Source organism: Meleagris gallopavo, chromosome 3 (assembly GCF_000146605.3).
Source record: "Meleagris gallopavo isolate NT-WF06-2002-E0010 breed Aviagen turkey brand Nicholas breeding stock chromosome 3, Turkey_5.1, whole genome shotgun sequence".
NCBI classification, from domain to species: Eukaryota; Metazoa; Chordata; class Aves; order Galliformes; family Phasianidae; genus Meleagris; species Meleagris gallopavo.
In genome coordinates this window covers 29,645,849-29,666,279 of record NC_015013.2, presented here as the reverse complement: position 1 = coordinate 29,666,279, position 20,431 = coordinate 29,645,849, and the positions used below count along the sequence as shown (strand labels likewise).

The following is a 20,431-nucleotide window of genomic DNA, read 5'->3' as shown; positions in this document are numbered from 1 at the left end:
AAAGTCTGAAACGCACAAGCTAAAGCAGTGACCATCTCAGGAGCTTCATTAAGCAACTTTTGATGACAAATGAATACACTACAGATCTTCAAACTGCACATTTTATCAAGACATTTCCCATCTGAAGGATACATACCAGAAACACAAAGGCCTTCACAGTGGTCACAAACTGTTCTTCCCACTTCTTCAAAATACAACTTCTTTGTTCATCTCCTTCCAACCTAGTCTTGGGTCTCAGATCTCACTTACCCAGTCTTTACTCCTAGTCTCTATCCCTGTTTCCCAAGTACTCTTCGCAGAACAAATCTCTGTCCAACAAGGCTGTTCAATGCCTTTCTTACCCACTGTTATGTCTGTATTCTCCTCCTATATATGAATTCCTCCCTCTCCAGTCCTGGTCTGCACTTACCACTTGGTCTGTATGCTTGGCTGCTTCTGGTTCCAGTTCCATGTACTTCTCCACAATCCTTTATTCAGCCAGTCTGTTCTCTGCCTACGTAGTATCTATATCAAATGATGCTTTGTCATGACACTTTGTTTTCTTGGTCAGTCACTGCCCCTCTTCTCAGTGAGCTGATCTCTTTTTTCCTCTATGGCCAGGCTCTGTACCCTATTCCATTCTTTACTGTAACATCTAGTCCTGATTCCTTCTCAATTTGTGGCTCCCACTGCCAGGCTCTAGAGGCACTTGTCTAAGTTCTGCGCTCAAACCCATCAGCCTCTCTTCCCTGTTACTCAGACTCACAGGAACTACTGACAATCCACCTGAGGAAGAAATTCTCTGCTCTCATACCACATCCTTGGTTCACGGCCAGCCTAGAGACCAGCTCTCAATAGCTGCAATCACAGAAGTCTTCTTTTGCCCAAGCTACAAAAAAACTCTCTAGTAACAAAACTCTTTGTGGAAGTCACTTACAAACATATTAAAAGTAAGATTTCTCTTCCAATGGCTTGTAATTTCATTAAATCCACATTGATTTTTATTTGCATAATAAAATGGCTGCCCCTGACAAAAAGAATAGTTTCCCCACTACATTATACTTCGAGAAAGAACATTAATAATGTCATCTCAAAGGCAAGGTCATTTCTTAACGGTTGTTTCATTACAATCTCATCTTAAGCTTTATCCTTGAAAACTGTGTTAGCAAAAAATTTGTCAGTATTTGGGAAAGTTGAAGAAAACGGACTTGTAGGCTTACTTACAAGCATTATTACTAGGTCTACTTGGTTAAATTTACATTCAATCATAAAAGGTCCATAGTGATAAAATAAATTACCATTTAGAGGCACTGACTAAATTAGAGAATCTGTTACAGGATAATGAATTAATTGAAAACATTTGAGAATGACAGATACGTTCCTCAGGATACCTGCTTGAAGTTAAATCTGTTTTTTTGTGTTATCATCCAATATGGGATTTTTTCCTGGTTAAAAATATAACCATTATAATAAACTTGAAGGTACGCACTTCCAAGAGATGTTTAAATTAGTCTGAATTTGTGAGCTTAAAATCTTGTCTAATAGAACAAAGTTCTGAAGAACTTCTGAAGGCACAGAATCAGGCACTTCAGTACAGTTCAGTGCAACTGAGCTAAAATATTCAAGCTGATACTCTATAAGGACACACAAGGGATAAAACAGAAAAGTTCTGAAAACGATAAAATAAAAAATGAAGCGGCCCCAGGCTTCAAGATAACTTCTTAAAGTTTCACCTATTCACGAATACTCTGAAAGAAATTAAAATTATAGTATATCAGGGTTCAACTTCAAAGAAATCTATACATGAGAAAATTTTATGGTCTACTGGAAAAAAAGCATGTCCTAAGCAATGTATTTAATGTATTTAGGAACAACTGTGTGAAGTCTTCAGGCTCAAATATTTGCTGTACATAGTGTACATTTGTAAATTTGTGTATCTCACACATTCCTCATTTTATCACTTGCAGGTCATCACAAAGATCTGTTCTGACTTCAGATTCCAAATGTGCATCTCATCTTTCTAAAACCAGTGCTGTGAGCATCCAACTGCAAATACATGACTTTGATATTCAGTCTCTAACAGAGACAAATGGGCATCTGAAAGTACGCATGCAATGGAGGTGAAAAGTGAATCTAAGATGGAGAGCAGCACTTCAGGTCACTAGGTAGAAGTTTTACCTGCAACTGGCCAGGACACAAATGTTTCAGGCTTATCTTTTTGTTTCAAAAGCATGCATACAAAGTAGAAGTAGTGAAATCAAGAATTTATTATAGTAAGGCAAAGTAATAGTAGCAGTTCAATCTGAGCAGCAAAAAGCTTAAAACAGGTCAATATACACAGCTTTTCCAACTGTAGCATAAAGCCATTCACCTGTGAACTAGGCAAAAAAGAAAAAGAGGTATGAAAAATATTTGGATCAGAAGTGTTCTACTGACTTGCAATGTAAAAATTCACCATATTTCAAATGGAAAGTACAGGTGGAAGACCTCAACTTTCTGCTACAATTGAGCCAAATACTATTGACCAGGTCTACCTGTGTAAACTGATCTAAAGACATTTGGAACAAGCTCTGCACGCTATTTATTTTCATCTCCCACTTATGTTCTCATTTCATAAGCTATTCTTATGCAATCTGAAGAGCGCATGGATATTTCTTAGTGATTTTAAATCTGGATCTCAAAATAAGCCATGAAATACCACAGGATCATCCAATGATCGTACACCAGTAGATTTGATCAGCTAGACAGTTTCATATTGTACTTGTCAATTCATTGCACAATTTCATTAAGTTGGTCGATATATCCATTTGGTAGATATGGAATCTAAGGAAGATTTAGCTGCAAAGGAAAGATGAGTCTGATTTACTTTAATGGTAGTTGAAAGTGCTCAGCATCACTTGAGAAATGAAACTGTAGTTTACATGACTAATGACAATAATTGCCAGTGTAAGACAAACTGCATGGTAATTTTGTTTCTATTTTTATGATTGTGAAATAGATGCTTCAAATCCAGTGCACAGTGATGGGTATGGGAGTGTTAAGAAAGATAGTGCTAGATTGAGAGTACAACACTCCAACAGTAGGTATCCTGACATTTATGTTATATATTATATAAGAAAGTTGTGCATAAGGGAAGTGGTATCAATTGAGAACACATAGCAGTTACAAGAAAACTCAAAAATTAAATCTCCTATGGGGGAAAAAAAAATAATAATCAGACAGCAAACTTGGCATGTCCACTTTCTTTTTTTTTTTTTTTGCATTATTAACCCAATTCTGAATTAGTCAAATCACTATATTTTTATTTTATAATAAAGAGGTTGTAGAATGAGATTGCCATGGTAGAACTCATAAGCAATCAGAGAAGAAAAAGTACCACCAGAAAGCAGGACAAAGAACAAGTAAACATCAAATAGAACAAGGAAAATATTTACACTGTTTTCTTTTCCATTATGAACTATTTTCCTCCCCAAAACCGACAACCAGAGATAATATCACTAATGCACATCTTTCTGTGATCTATAATGGAAGTAAACATGCGTTGAAGGTTAGCGATCATTTCTATCTCTGCTGCCTTAACTCATTAAAACATCTTTCATCCATCCCAACCACCTGTACTTCACTAAAAAGGTCTTTAAAATGATTGCCCTTGCTCATGTAAAAGCTCTAAGATAACTATGGGTTTTGTTTTATAGGTCTGGGTTTTTATCCAAGCACAGATGAAGTAACCTTTGAAGATCAGATCACCTGGAGAGTATAGTTAATTAAGTCCTTTATTACTAAGAAACTTGCAAATAAAACCCAAGTAAATCAACAGATGTTTCACAAAAGAAAAACGCAAATACTGGAAAAGGTACTCTAGTTCTTTCCATTTACATCGCATTTTTAATAAATGTAATTTTGGAGTGGAGGGAAACAGGGAAGAATCATTAAAAGATTTCGGAATTCTGATCTTTCTGATAGATTCTTCTATTAACTACAATTTTTGATTATTCAGTAGGTAGTAATAAAATATCTGAACTCTGAAACATTTTTATTTTTATTTTAGCTCCTTTCCTATACGTACTTTGACTCTTGATTTTGATGGTGCTCAAAAAAAAAGAGTTACAAAAAGTAGCAAATAGCTTAAATTCCTTGATTTGTAAAGTATTTCTTGCATATCAATATGCAAGTCACCTAGTATTCTCTCTAGATTTTTCTTTTTGCGTAACAGACAATCCAAATTTCTCTCTTATTTATAGAAAATTCAGTCTCACAAACCTGACGCTACTTTCATTTGTATTAAATGTTCCAGAAGATCTTTGGCTCTATTTCCATTTCTACACACTAAAATAAGAACTAAAAATTCTCTAAACTGTGTTTTTCCTTACAATACCTTAGGAAAGTAGGCACGTATGTGGATTTTATCAGATTTGAAATTCAGACTAGAAAACAAATAATTACATTTGTCTCATTTCTCTGGCAAGAGAAATTCCCAGATAAAATAAGAACTGAAATAGCAATATAGGCCATACTCTTGCTGCAGAACTGGCTTACCACTCTGGCAAATTGAATAGAAAACAAACTGAATACGTGTTGTAGGACAATTTCAGATTTTGTTAAATACTTGTTCATTTCTTCTCTACTTACACTCTAGCTAATTAAGACTGGCCTGACCCTAAGAACACAATTCCAGATATCCCATGAATATGGGATAAGAAAGAAAATAAATAAATAAATAAGATATAAATAAAAATAAATAAATAAAATAATAAATTAAGCTTCACATCCAACGACTGGGAAACTGTCAGCAGATCATTACTGATGGGGAAAAGAACAAAACTAGCAGGTCTGAGCCTGTGGCCATGTTTTGGACAAGAGCTGTAAGCACTGGCTTCTGTGCCACATGCTGCCTTAGGAGGCTCCAGGGCACTGCAAAACCAGCCTGCCGGAACACGTTCTATCATTTGTGGTCTGTCGGATGCAATCAGTTGTGGCACAGAGAAACTGCTTATGAAGAAAAGCACGTATGTGTTCTGGGTATCTTTTTCAGCCTGCTCTGAGGGACAGGGCTTGAGTATCAAGCATGGGTACGCCACTTTGCTTTCACTCTACAACGTAACCGTCATGCAAAGGGCCCTGTGTAGTTGAAGAGACACAAGTTAACAAACAGCTCTAAAACCAAGTTACATACATAGTAAATTATTTAATCACCTACAATAAAATACAAAGTCTTGTACCTAAGCAAGAGATGCAGCCTTAAAGAAAGACTGTAGAATTCACCATGTATTAAAAAACAATTTTGGGAGATCTCACCTTGTAAAACAAAAGGTGATTTCTCTACTAGCACCCTGTGAAGCCACCTGAGAGTGGAAAACTTAGTGAGACAGGCACAGTGAGCAGAAGGGGCAGAGCAGGCCTGGTGAGGCTTCAGTCACTATGGGGAGCTCAGTTCTGTCCCCAGCACTGCAAAGGCCCAGCAAGTCCAGTGCAGCCTGAAGGCACACAGCTGCTGCTGGCATTGAGAGGGCATATTGCCCATCCCTTGCAGCTAAAAAGAACCAGCTACAGCTAAGCTACACAAACACACTTCTGCCACTGTTCATGGAAAGCAACTTGCTGTTTTTGCAAAAAAGATTCGAGACAACAGGGCTAAAATCAAACCAAACAAAAATACCCTTCCCAGTAGTCTTTAATGCCTATGTTGAAAACAGCAACAGTGCAGAGTGTATTTCTGCTAGATTAACAGAATACCACAAGAAAGTGTCACTGAACCAACAAGTTCAATGCCATGAAAAAGGAGGCAGTGTGCTTGAGCAAGCAAATGATTTTGTATGCAATAGCTTGAGAGTAATCATTTTTGATGTTGAATATTTTGTAGACAGTGCAGAGGTGTCTCATATGGAAACAGTTTTAATGCAAATTCAGATCTGTCAGACCAGCACAGTACTGTTCTCACCCATAGTACAACTGTTTTTTAGAAATCAAAAAGAACGTACATATTTAAATGCTAAGCCCTTGCCAGGTGCATCAAATGAAGTTAATGCAGTGCTTGAACATTTTATAACTGAAGATAACTAAGACCTACATTGTACATCTCAGTCTTTATTACTTATGCTTTTTAAGAGCAGCTACTGTAAATTTCTGGTATTTTTAAATTACTATCTAAACCAATTGTGAATTTTTCAGACACCAGAGGATGATGAATCACAGAGATGACTCACAGGTAACTCCAAAACTGAAGTTAAAGTCATCAGCACTGTTTTACAGCCTGCATATGGCAATACCCATGCAGGCCTCAGAATTATTGCTTAACGTTGAACAGAAGCATAAAGTTATAACCTACAACCGCTGCTGTGCACTATGCTCTCTGGGCATGTTGCATGAAAAGAACATTAATTTTCCCTGACTACGGTGGCTGCTTTCCAGCATGGCTTCAAGGATTTGAGATTAGGATATCTGCCAAGTTATACACAAGTAAGCAGAGAGCACAGAGAATGGGAACAAAATAAATGAGATACTCCTAGTCAGCACAGTGACAGTAAGCTTCTTTATCTTCAAATTTAGGATTTGAAAAATAATTATTTTGTTTTGCACAGCAAAACAATAATTTTCAACTACCTGGCTTGAAAGCAGTTGCATGACACTTTTGGAGTCCAAACCTACAAGCACTGATTAGCCTGATAATACAGGATTCCTGCAGGACTCAAGAATTAGTATTAAGAATAACAATTCTAATGGACTGTGGTCTTGGGAATAAAGGAAGATCTGCATTCCACAAAATTAAATTTGATATTTTTCTCAGCACAAGGCAGAAGACATGAATCATCCAGGAGGAAAAAAAAACACAACACATTATCAATGTTCTTTGTTTCCAGAAATTCTGAGAACAGTATAAAATGTCCGTAGAAGCTATCTGTTGCAGTTCCAGTGGCAGAAGGATGACCTTCTCCTACTGTACTAAGAGAACTCATTGACCGAACATATTAATTGCAGAAGAGACAGGAAACCAAAACAAAAGAGTAGAGAGTTAAAGATTACTTTCTAGAAGGTACCTTATACCTTAGCCCCACTAAACTTTTTTCTGCCATCTGTGTTCTAAGATAGCACTATGGCACAGGAAGAAATGCAGAAAATGAGGAAATAAAAGTTCTTGAATATAACATGCCTGAAAAAGAAGCAGACATGCATTGGATGAAACTGCAGTAGCTTCTCAGATGGCAGGGCATGGCCAGGTTGGACAAGTCACCCAGGAACAACCCAGTATGCATAGTGACTGTGCTTCATGCTTTGTGTTTGCACCCACAACAGTTTGCACTTTATCCCACTGTCTTGCAGCCTAGGGGAAAAAAGGCTTTGAAATAAATTGGCTTAGCAAGAACATCTAGTTTCTTCCACAGATAAGAACATTTTAAACCGGAACTTGCCACTCCTGCATCTTCAAATATTGCTATAGCTGTGTTATGGGTGAGAGCAAATTAATTAAGTATACACAAAGTTTAGTTCTCTCCATAGGATTTGTACCTAGTATCTTCCTATACTAAATGATGGGTTTCTCTACTGGAAATGACACTGATTACACTAAGTGGCCTGAAAGAGCAAGCACAAGAAAGATCTGGCTTTCTAAATTGCTTTTGCTAAATAGTGTATGTAATACTATGGCAGTGGCATTTCTCTATCAAAACTGTTTAAAACCAAAGGTTGCTTAAATATATTCCTTTAAAAACAAACAAACAAACAAACAAAAGCCATCCCCTCTGTCATCAAAAATTTAAAGTTTTCCTAGGACAGAAAGTAGAAAACGGGAGAAAAGGGAAAGGTGATTTACTGGTAAATGCAGCATCGATTCCTCATTCTGGTTATTATGTAATCATAAACAAATGAAAAACTATAAAGATGTGGCCAGAAGTTTCCCCACTATCTGTTAAAATAAAATTCTGTAGCTTTTTTTTTTAATATCAAATGATTAATAGAATCTGGTGGGCCAAGCACTCATGAATGACATTGGCATAACGATGTCACAGCTTCCTTCACTATTAAATATGCTGATGTTAGAGATTACCATCACTTTCCAACCACACATCATAAAGGCCGATGGACGTTAATCATCATCTCCATCTGAAAACAGGCTACTTTAAATGGGAGACTGTATGATGCTTCTAGAATATCTGAAAAACTTAAACCAGATTTCATCTTGATCCTGCGATCCCTTTAGCAAAACAGCATCTGATTCAGCTTCACAGTTGAATCCTGGTATGTATGAAGACAACCAAATCCAAGATGGGAACGGTGAAAGAAGAGGAGACGCTCAGCATTTTCTTACTGACCCCAGTATGGTGAGAAAGCAAAGTGACTAGAGGAAAAAAGAAGTAACAGTGGACAAACCACAAATAGCGAATTAGGACGTGATGTGGGGAACTACTGAATTTTTATTTTTGTCCTTGCAAAATAATTCCTCCTACTGTGCTTACTAGCAGCCTAGAGTTAAGTTACATTAAAATGTTGTTTGCAGCATTACAGTGCAAAACTTAGGGGAGTTCTATCGTCTAATATATCTTCTGCTTTAACCTGACTTCATAATCTGAAGGGCTTATACATTTACCCAGATCAGGATAGCTCAAAGGCTCAATTTAAAGAAGTTAATAGTAGCTCAAAACTTCACATACAATTCAATAACTCATTTATAGGCAGAATTCTTGAACAACTACTACAAAAATTAACCTTCTTTGCTGTCTCGTAAGTATTTGGGCCAGAATAGAATGAATCTTATCTGAAAGTTAGTGATTTAAGAGGAAAAAAAGTATTAAACAACAACAAAATGTAATTAGGAATGGAGAAGAGTACTAAGAGTCTAACATCTGAGGAACTAGAGTAAAGGAAGCACCTACTTGAGCCATAACAGTCAGATGTAAATCTTCCTTCTCCAACTTTCTTGTTGTTCTATTGCTGTTTTTTACATACTGCGAATGCACTGCTTTCAGAAGTTACTTCAAAAATCTTTTCAATGGTGAACTCAAACACATACTAATGGTTTCCAGTTCATGTCTTCGAAATTTTGACACTCTTTCTTACACAATGTAATGACTAACAGAGCAGCCATTATCTGTTTTCCGCAGCCAAACTCTGCATGCAGCAGGGCTTTAAAACGACTGCACATAATGGCTGCACAACTTCAAAACTGTTTCTTCACTTACAAAGCTGCAGCCATAGCAAACAAATCCTGCTATGCAGATAACTGATCACATCTGCACCAAGAAACTATTCTGAATTTCTATTAACAGATAATGTTGCCAATGTTAATTTATGTCTTCATAGTCCTTGTTTTGTTTGCTAACAAAAATGTAAAATGTATGGTTCATGTTCTTCACTAGATTTTCTGCCTAAAAAGCCAATTACCTTCCTCTTCTGTCTATGCATCTCAAAAATAACATTTCTGATCATTCTAAAAAGCTTTTTTTGTGTTTACTTTGTTTTGAATTCTTGTTGCTGTTTTTCTGGGGGGGACTTAAAATGGGTGGGTGGTGTAATAGTGCAAGGAACAAGTCATTACTATTGAAATATTAAGGAAATTTTAAAGTGTTCCAGATGTTCTCATTTAAGTATGTAACAACCCATTTCAAATACTGAAGTTCTTCTTCATTTGGAAAAAGGAACGATAGCAGATTTTTCTTCATTTTCCTGACAGATCAGGGTACTTGGTAACTACATGAACAGTTTTTTATATTAGTTTGAATTCATAGCTTACTTTTAAGTTACCAAAAACACTGAGAACGCGTCAAGAGGTCCATTCACAGATGACAAACAGTAATTAGAAAGGTACTTTTGCTAAAACAAGATTTCATCTAATAGTGAAGCAAAGCTAGCAAAGATAAAGCAGCTAGCAAAGTTGAGCAGAAAAGCTCAAAACGGTCTCTTCAGACCAACAATTTCAGAGAAGTATTTTCTTTTTCAGCTCTATTATCACATACAAATATTTTCACCCTCAGTAGTGCTATTCAAAACGGGACAGCATGGGGTAGAAAATTGTTTAGTGAACAATGATGGTGTTTGATTCTTAAAAATAAGCAGCTAATTCTCCCCATCCCCTATCAGTTAGCTCAGCTTTCCATCTCACCATAAATCCCAGACAACGTGCCCCTTCCAACATTTCCCTCCCCTTCCTAATACCCCTAATGTCTTCTATATCCACAATTCATTGTTTTGGCAAAAAGTAGTGGAGTTTATGGCTGGTTCCAAGCTACACACAATGACTGGACAGCAGATAGAAGGAAAAATACTACTAAAATAGTCCTTTGGTATCTACTTACAAAAATTTCCTTAGTTTTAGTAGATTTATAAGTTATTTTTAAATTTGTTTCCCAGGCCAATAAAAGAAGAGAAGACGGACTGACAGCATGACTGCTTTAGAGAAGCCAGATAAAAACAATACTAACAAGCCTACTGTAATTGCAACATGCTCCCTTTTTCCAGTAATCACTGCCAGCACCAGCTGGGAAGTGTTAGAAAAAAAATGTTTTGTTCTCTCTACATGAGTCAACTTAATGCATTTTTTTTTTTTATCCTGGAGATACATTCTGGTATGTAGTATGAAAATGCAACTCCAAGACACCATACAGACTTCTGTTACTATCCTTTACAGAATTTGTATGTCAGAAGTTGTTTCCCTGTATTCTACTTTTCACTTCCACCACTTTTAGTCTACAGCTTTCCAGATTTTAACAGGGGAAAAGCTTTAACAACTCCAAAGCAGACTGATTCACTATTCTTTCGTCAGAACTGAAAAACATCAACTGTTTTAACCTAAATATAGAAGTAAAGAGTTTTTTTCTTCTTTATTTTGGTGTGGAATTAAACTTTAAGGGAAGAGAAAGGATCATTTTACAACCCTACCAAGTGAAAAAGAGCATTCCTATGACAGAACTTCCCACCTCCCTTTCCATAGCTATCAAGCTGAGACACTAATCTGGGGCAAGTACAACAAATGTAGATTACAGTGTTTCCTCACTGCTGCTGAAACTGATGTTTTAACATTTGGTTACACAGTCCAAAGTGTACAGATTCAGCTTCAAGAAAACGTCAATAGTAAGTGCTGGAGTTTTTAAACTGTCCTCAACCTAAAGCCAATCTTAAAACTCCAGAAGCTACTGACAAGATGAAATGGAAGATTCTTCAAAATGTTATTTCATCTACATGCTTTAACAGAAAGATAGAGCCACATTTTAAGAACTTGATTTCTTTCAGCAACAGCCAAGCCAAGAGAATCATAATTTTCCTTAACAGTTTTCACTGTCTCTCAGCTGGCTTTCTTGGCTTAATGCTCCATGAATCAACCCACTTTATCAGTACTACTCTTTGAACTCTCCTTAAGAACCAGAACTGATTACATGTGAATTTTAAGTAAAATGGCACAGGTGAAATACACCTACTTAGACATATAAATGTTATGGTTTTGATCTGTAAAATTCAGCTTATTTGAACCCTGAGTGGTATTTCTGCCCTTTCCATTTAGCTTCTAGTGAAAACACAGAAATTACCAACCACTCAACCTGCTACTTAGCATAAGTTAGCATAGATTTCTTAAAAGCACAGTGGAAAACTACTGGTCTAACAAGACAATCTCACTACGATGATGCAGTTAAACTATTGAACTACCTGTTGGCTAATTCGGTCTCATGACGGGTAGCTGTTTTGTTTTTAGAGAAGTGCATATATAGATGTGGCCATTAATGGAAAACCTGAAGGTATTGTCCTTCAGACAATCAGTCGGTATTTGAAAAGAATGTACAGACTAGAGATTGCAATCACAGAATGGTTTGCATTGGAAAGGACCTTAAGGATCACCTGGTTCCAACTCCCTGCGCAGGCAGAGACACTTCCCACTAGATGAGGTTCAAAGTCCCATAAACAGCTTCTTTAAGCAGGATGTATGACATGGTCACAAACTATTAGTACCATTATATACGGTCATGAATTTGAGGTAGGGAAACAAAATTGTTTTGATGCCTGCTTAAGAACAGTTCAGTTATGAACTCAGAAAAATTTGTCATCGTAATTATTAATGGTCCTTATCTCAGTCATGTGATTTTTTTTTTATTTTAAGTGAGATTTTACAGATAATTGATGAATTAATCTATAATTTCAATTCAAGCTCTGGGTTTAAGAAAACTCATGGAAATGACAGTCCTTACGTACCACAACATTCAGAAGCACTCCAAAACAAGAATATATATTTTTTAAATTCTAACCAGTTTTTGTCATAAGACAACACCTATACCTACAAATTTATTTGTACTAGTCAACATTTCTTCCTGTAAGAACTGTCTAAACTGACACTGAAGTAGTAAATTATTTCATGTTATGAGACATATTTAATTATGAGCTTTGAAGATGTTCACTGCTGCATACAATTAGGGAAGACAATGGATTATTTCCTTATGTGTTTGTGAAGACAGAGGTAAATATTAGCACTATAAACAAGACACAGAGCACATGCAGATTTTCTTTAAAATGTTAATATACATGTAGCTGTTGTCCACTACTAGACTAATTCCTTGCTGCACACATTCAAATTCTTTAGAAAACTGTTAGCCCTGTCCACAAACATTGAGTGCTATTAAGTTCTGTTAGATTTTATGCAAAATCCTTTTTGTACCTAAAGACATATTGTTTTTAAGAGGAAACATCTGAAGTTTTGTACCTGTGATTGAATGAAATCTGCTTTGTGTTATTTCAACAAAGCTGACAAAAGACATGCTGATGTTCTAACCACTTATCTTCTTTTTTTTTCTGTCAGATCCAGTAGTATTTCTCACCAGCCTTTACAACCAACCAGATTGTTACCAGAAGTGCAGTGAGACACAGGTATAGGTCATATTAAACAGTAACTTGAGTACGGTGCTCCCTTTTAACAATATAGAAGCTTGTAAGGACAAAGGTTTTATTATAAACTTTCTATATCTAATGATGGCAGAAAAAATTCCCAAGCAGGACTCCTGAGTATCAGCCTAATGACAGTGGCTTTATTGAGGACACAATTTAGAGGGAGCTCTCAAGAGCACAGCAGAACCTACAGCTGCTACACAATGACTTATCTTCCCATTAAATGGAAGTACCAAAAGACATTAATGAAAGAAACAGATTTCTAACCAGCCTGCTTATATATATGCTATCATCTCAAACTGTGGATTAGTTTTCTCAAAGCTTCCATTCCTTTTTCCTCCCCAAAGTTTCTCTTTTGAAGAAAGTTTATAAATATTTTCTTTGTAGCTGACAAATCAAGTGAGAAAGGATGCTGTGTAATCTCATTTAGCAATGAATTCCCCTCTCCTCCTCTAACACAGCAACCTGTCGTTCTGATGTACTCTAATGTTTCTCTTAACTTCCAGTTGCATCAGCAATTCCAAAAGCAGATTTCAGCTGGGCTGAGAAGGAGTGGGGGAAGAATACAAGCCAGTTTTATAGTTCTACTGACTTTGTATTCAAAATAAAGAGAATAACTGTCCTTAAAATTTAATAGTTCTACTGATAAAAACATTGGGGTGGGGGCATGGGAGGGACCAACTAGTTTAAACAGCAACAAAGTTAAGACCTCTAGTTAAGACTACACCTTTACTTAAAAAAAAAAAAGTGCAACATGATCAGTGCTGACAGAAACAGGAGCTACAGTTTCAATGCTTCTTAAATCCAGATAGCTTTTCTTCCAACAAAGCAATATGTCTGGTCAATGCAAAGAACATCTACTGAAGAAATCACCGAAAAGTCATTGCCCAGTTTCCAGCTACCCTTCAAAAACCTCAAGAAGTACTTCTAGATAAAGCATATTGCACTGATTATTCCATTACCACTTTCCAATTGTCAGATGTTTGTTTGCATAAAAAAATAATCCATTACATACCTGTAAAACCTGTTCTTCTGAAGATGATATAAATAGATTAATTCATTTTGGTTTTGGCTTACAACAGCCAGGAGCACTGTCTAAAGGACTCGTTAACAGCAGCAAGTCTCACCTAGATACAACCAGTATCTTTCCCCTGGTTTATAGAGAAGAATTCAAAAGATACCCCAGATCATAAGCATCTGTGTACTTTTACTTTGGTTTTTTTTGTTGTTGTTGTTTGTTTTTGTTGTTGTTAACTGAAGAGTCAAGGGTAAGCTGCAGAGTGACATTCAAAAAATCCACCCTTCACAAATAGTAAATAGGTTAAATAAAAGTTTCCTGATTACAGAAGTTATAACAATTTTACCATTTAAGCTACTTTGATTTTGGAATAATGTGATAAGAATTGCCTTAAAACATAATGAACTGCAGTAAAAAGTTATCCTTATTTTACAGGAATGAGCAAAGTGTAATCTAAAACTTGCCCAATCTGTTTGAAAAGTCAGGATCTTTACTCAAATCACTGGTAAACTAACTGAGAAAGCAGCAGTCTTCAACTGTTTCTATCGTGCTGAGAATAAAGAACTCTGAAATCTACCACTCCTTTAGATACAAATTGGGAAATTACGTACCATGTATCTGAGACTCCAATTGCTAGTGACTATAAAATATATTGATACTCATTAGTCGAGCACAAAGCACTTGTAGGCTTGCTATAAGAAATGATACAAATAAATACTATTCCCATAAAATGGTTACAGCAAAGAAAAAAAAATCACCAACAAACTTGACTTTGCTGTATTTGACCTAAGAGCTGCTGTTCTCCACTCCAATCCACCAAATTAGTTCTACAAAATTTCACTTCTTCAACTCCATCCTGCCACTTTTTGATAGAGACATACAATGCTTATGGAAGCATACAAACAACTACAATTAAAAAAAAAAAAAAAGAGTTAGCAATCTTGTAAACATGCTTAGCTACTTCTTCCACAGATAAGAAATGTGTCTATCTTGCTTTAAACCATTTCCTTCAAATATTTTAGCTTCAAGTAAACTTTGGGTACTGTAGCAATTGCTGAACTCTTTCCAATCACCTTCTGGTAATACAAGCCAATAAGCTCACTGGATTTTATTTTTCTCTGAACATCAGTGGCTATATTCATTGAAGGACTTGCATTGTTTAACTAAACTTTAAGATGACTAGAACTTCAAGACATTTATGTTACATGAAGCATCTCAAACAGTCAAAGTGAATGCATGAGGAAGGGCACTGAACTGGTCTACACATCTCTAAACACAGTAGTCTGTTTCTGAATCCAATTTCATTTTGTACAGCTTATAAGGAGAACTAGAATAAAGTGAATCTATTTATTAGAGATCTTTGGTCTACAACCTTCTCCTGATGGATCACAGCTACAAAGATTCCTCAAAAGCCAAAACAAATAAATTATAGTGAAGACTATTTTGCAGGCCAACATCAAGCAAAGAAAATCTGATGAAGCCTCTTTGTCTTTTTTTTTTTAACTACAAAGGGCTCCAACGTCCCACTCTCCTCCACTCAAGAATGCCTTGATTATCTCTTTCTGTAGAAATCATGTACAATCCTGAACTGAAGGCATTCTTAAGCCAGATTAAATTCCTCGAGCTTTAACCCTGAGTAGAAATGAATATGATTGAAAACGTCAAAACAGACCACAACAGAGAACAACATCTATCACTACTTACACAGACATGTTTCCAAGAAAGTATCAGATGATCTAGAATACTCAAAAGAGACCTGTTTAGTATGGATAAACCTTGATAAATTCCTAATATTTCCCAACTAATAGCTCTGTAATCATTGTACTATTAATAACAGTTCAGTTCTAATTCAAGACTAACTCGAGTTACTGCAGTTCTGCCACAGTTAGGAATTTATAGATCACCCACAATGCTACAGAGAAGATTTCACCCTAAAACAAAAGCAGTGCAGAATTCATGCTACAAATCAACCTTTCTCACATTCAACCAAAGGACAGCAGAACACTTCAGCTGCCCCACTGCAAGGTTTAGGAATTAAACCCAATTATTCCAAGTGGATTTGAAAAGTACATGACTGAACATGGCATTTTAAATTCATTTAGACCAATCCTGCACTAAGGAAAAGAAAAAAAACAAACTGAAAACCAAAGGTCTGCTACAATAAACCACTACTATCCTTAAATTCACAGTTTAAATGTTTTTCACCATTAACTATTAACCAGGAAATGAACAGAGCAAAAAAATCTTTTGACTCCAAAGCTAGATTTTACCCATAAAATTCAACAACAAAATTGAATTTCCCAAGAAGACAAGTTATACTGAGCTATAAAGCTCAACTGTGAAATAAAAGTGCATTTGAGCATATTATATGCTAAGTAACCACAATTATAACCAAATGTGTGAGAGTATGGATGTGAATATTGTTTACATAACTGTATAAAATAAGGAATGCAAGAAAACAAAATCAGACATCTTAATTAAATGTAATCTGCTGAAACACAGAAGGCCTCCCAACAGAGCTCTTCCTCCATAACAACTTGGATTTTGTAAGAATATTTCCAAATTTAAGATGTAAACAGCTACAAACCTTATGTAAAAAAAACAAAAAAAACAAAAAAACCCCAAAAACTAGGTCATCCAGAATATGCTAAGTGTAGCAATGTTGTACTTCTGAACAATAAAAGATGAGAGGTGGCTATCTTGAATCATTTTTTCATAAAAGATTTTGCATTATCAAAGATTTTATTTGAAATTTAGTAAGAGTCTATCTACTCTGTAATCAATAATCAATGACATTGTAGAAAACGCAAAAACAAAGCAACAGTAAAATCAATCAATCTTGTCACCCTTGTATTTCTAAGGCCATGTTACATTCAGAACGTCTATAGGACAATCTTTTTCCAAAATCACATGGAAATGAGGGCACCTAGACAATAAGTTTGGTATAGCTCCTTCTCTGTTCCTGCTCAACATAAATAGCTCCTTCCCAGGCTTCAGTGAGATCGATGGACTGACAAACACTTCTGTTCAAATGCCAGGGAAAGGGAATAGGGGCAGTACAGGCGCTCAACAAGGAGGCATGAATCAAACAAGTAGAAAATAAGAAACATTAGTCCTCAAAGCTCTAGAAAAAAAAAAAAAAAAAAGTTCTTACAGACTCTTTCTGCAAGAATTTCCATTTTTAAGTTCAGGAATAATAACACCTGTCTATAAATCTTATGCAAATTTCCAGATAAAACTACAGTACCCTGAACCTTCTTTTTACTTCGTTTAAAAAAATCTTACAAAAAGAAGGTAAAGATTCTTTAGAAGAATCTTAAATTTGGGGGAGTTTCCAGAAGGGCCATAAGAGCAACTGTAAAATACATCTTTTCTGCTACCTACAAAATAATTTCCAACAATAAAATGAAAGTTCTTTACTGTGCTTGCGATGAATAAGTGCTATATCCATCACTTATTTCTGATGTTCAACTAAGTCCAGTAAGTAACAGTGTAGGTTAAAAAGCTGAAGTCTGAAAGTCCCGTTTTCACAGCACTTTGCTTGGGGTAAAGGTGATTTCAACACAAGCGACACTCAGATCTCCGCATTTGGAACTTTGAATGATTTAATCAAATTTCCAAATTTTAGGAACAACCATGTGAAAGCTTTGGTCTTCAAGAAAAAAGAATGGCTCTGATAAATACTTATCCATCTCACGCCTAAGTATTGTTTGTGATCAGGTATAAATTCAGTAATGTTTGTGAGAAGATAGACGACAATAGCAGAGGTTTAGCAGGAGCAGTTAAAGAATTCCTCCCCTTTAGTTTTCAAAAACAACAGACAATACAAGATTTTGATTCTTAAATTTATTTTTAGCAGGATGTGTATACTAAGGGATGGTGACATCATTAGAAGATAGGTCCATGGCCACCACCTGCAACAGAAGCTAGACAGATGTTAAAGAAAAATGACTTACGAGTTAAAAACAATACTACTTACCCACAGTAGAGTTATGAAATTCACCTACTAAGCAGTATGGTTAACTTTTGATGCAGACATGACAGCCCATGTATTTATTTGTTATCAAAATTTCCTGTACTCATTTCAAGTTTGGTTATTACAAGTTACTTACCTGTAAGTTTGCTTCAGAATGTTAACAAAAAACCCTGCAAATTTAGGTTTAAAAAGCCCTAATCCAAAGTTTGAAGACAGTGAAAGTTCTCTGGAAACGCTAATCCTAATACTTTTAAACCAGGTCAACAGCAGGTGACATTTCTAGAAATCAAAAATAATATAACCTCTTGTTTGTAAACACAACTGGGTGTTGGACACAGCAACTGGGTAGGATCTCAAAAATACTGACAGATGGATGATACTAATTCATTAAGAATTAATTTCTTCCTATGTTACTACCCAGAAAGCATGTTATGCTCAAAAGAATGTCAATAGTCAGAAGACTAACAAAAGAACTGTCCTTGTCTAGAACAGATGAATTTCACCAGAAATTAAGCTTGGAAGTCGAAGTCTAGAAACATACAGTTCAGGAAATATGTTCTCAAACAACTAGATAACAAGCCCTTTTTCCAGTGCGATTTCACATCTCAAGCAAAATAATAAGGCTCAGAATGAGGTATGGTGCTTCCTAAGACTTCAAAAATACAGTCCTTGCTTGATAAAATGAACACATTTGCAGACGATTGACATTTACACCAGAAAATATCCACTCCTTAAAGAGAATATAAAAAAAGAAATTCAGTCCACTGACTATGGACATCATGAAGACTTGTTGATTTTGCATTTCAAAGCTTCAGAATGTTAATCAGCCTGCAGTTCACAAACTAAAAGGCACTACTAGTAGTGAGTATAAAAGAACTCACTTCACTTACCTCAACACAAGTTTAGAAGTTCAATTTCTAAGATTTGTTGTGTTTTTCCTATCTCTCAGCTCTTTTATTAGCACTTTTTATATATATATATAAATATAACACTACCTTTTCTCAGGTGTTTGGTTTTTTTTTTTTAAAGCTCTTGTATTTATACCACAATGATCAGTCTAAAAACATTCTCAGAATATACCTCAACATCCTAGCACTTCATTTGTTTAAAAATAAAAAAAAAGACATTGCAGACTACCGTCTCCTCCTTTGTAGGAAAGGCCACTGAAACCAGTCCAAAACTGAAAGTGTGCTGTATTAGAATAAGATTCTTTAGCTATTTAAATAATTCAGCCAAGCAACTCAGTTTAAAGACCATGACAGCATGGATACTAGTTATGAACTACAGCTACTTTTCTTAAAGCTACTTTTCCTAAATGAACTCACTGACCTAGCAATATTGGGAAGTTAAAACATTCTGTATTTGTTGAAAACTGCCAACAAGAGTGAAAAATGTTCAAAGTTGCAGTCCATTTGCAATTCTTGATTAATCAAGCGTTGGCTTCCACAGAAGTATCAACTTGTCTGAAGGACTAAAGTCACTACCTTTCGAGCAATTCACTAAATCAGTAGCCTTTACCTAAATAGGTGTAATTGCAGGTAACAAACTACAAAAAGATGACGATTGTTCCCACAGTACTACAGTGGGACTATGTCCTTCAAACACATTATATACACACACAGAAGATAGAGCAGGTGATGAAAAGCTTAAGGTTTCCTGTTCTTTCAGGTTCCGTTGACAGCTGGATCATTTGCTACTGCAATTAAAACTATCATGCATACCATCTATCTTACATGAAGTAGGTTGATATTCTTCCCTCAGGTAAGGATAAATACAGTGAAGCTGACAGGAAAAACCTTCATCAACTGCTTTTCTGTGAGGCACAAGAGCAAAGGTCAGGAAACAGTACTCTAGGAAAGACAACTTCAGATGCATTACAAACAGCATTTTCCTGAACCAAGACGCTACAAAACTTGAGTTCAAGTTATGACATTACAAAACAGTAAAGAAACCACAGTGTGAAGAAATCTTTTATGATAGGCCTGTTACACATGAGACCTAAAAAGCAATTAATTTATGTAGCACATAAGGACTACACGCATATGCTACAGTTACAGGACGTTACAACTGTACAGCTACTTCCCCTTGCAAAATGATGCAGTTTCAATTTTACTGCTGTAACATCCAAGTTAGGGTTTGAACCTACATCTTAAGTTTCAGATAATAGATTGGGGAAGGAACAGATATGAAATTATGACCTATTTATGAAAGGTGTAAAATTCACCAGCAGTCTTGGCAGTTATTATGCAGTAGGTAAGGAAAACTGGTGACTGATAACAGTAAGCATCGGAATAACTTAGTACATCACCCATTCACATTGATCTATTCAATCTTTACCCTTCTTTTATTAATTATTTGTCCTATTCTACTGCCCCCCTACAGCTGGCAGCCAGCTGTAAATGATGCTGCAAAACCTAGAAGTGTTTTTACTAATGTATCTTTGAGTCAGGTTAAAAAGTTATGTTGAAACCAGTAATTAAATTCTTATTCTGTAAGCAACTTCACAAACACGCAATTATCACAAAAATCAATCCTCTTCACAAAAAGGAAATTAAGCCTATAATACATAGTTAAAACTTACAACAATGAGAAGAACAAGA

The 20,431-nt window shown here is 35.8% G+C and overlaps 1 protein-coding gene across 1 annotated transcript in view; it reads right to left on the bottom strand.

Moving 5' to 3' along the window:
- The window catches only part of RPRD1A (regulation of nuclear pre-mRNA domain containing 1A), a 54,066-nt gene that overhangs the window by 10,218 nt on the left and 23,417 nt on the right, over window positions 1-20,431 (bottom strand). The window lies entirely within an intron of this gene.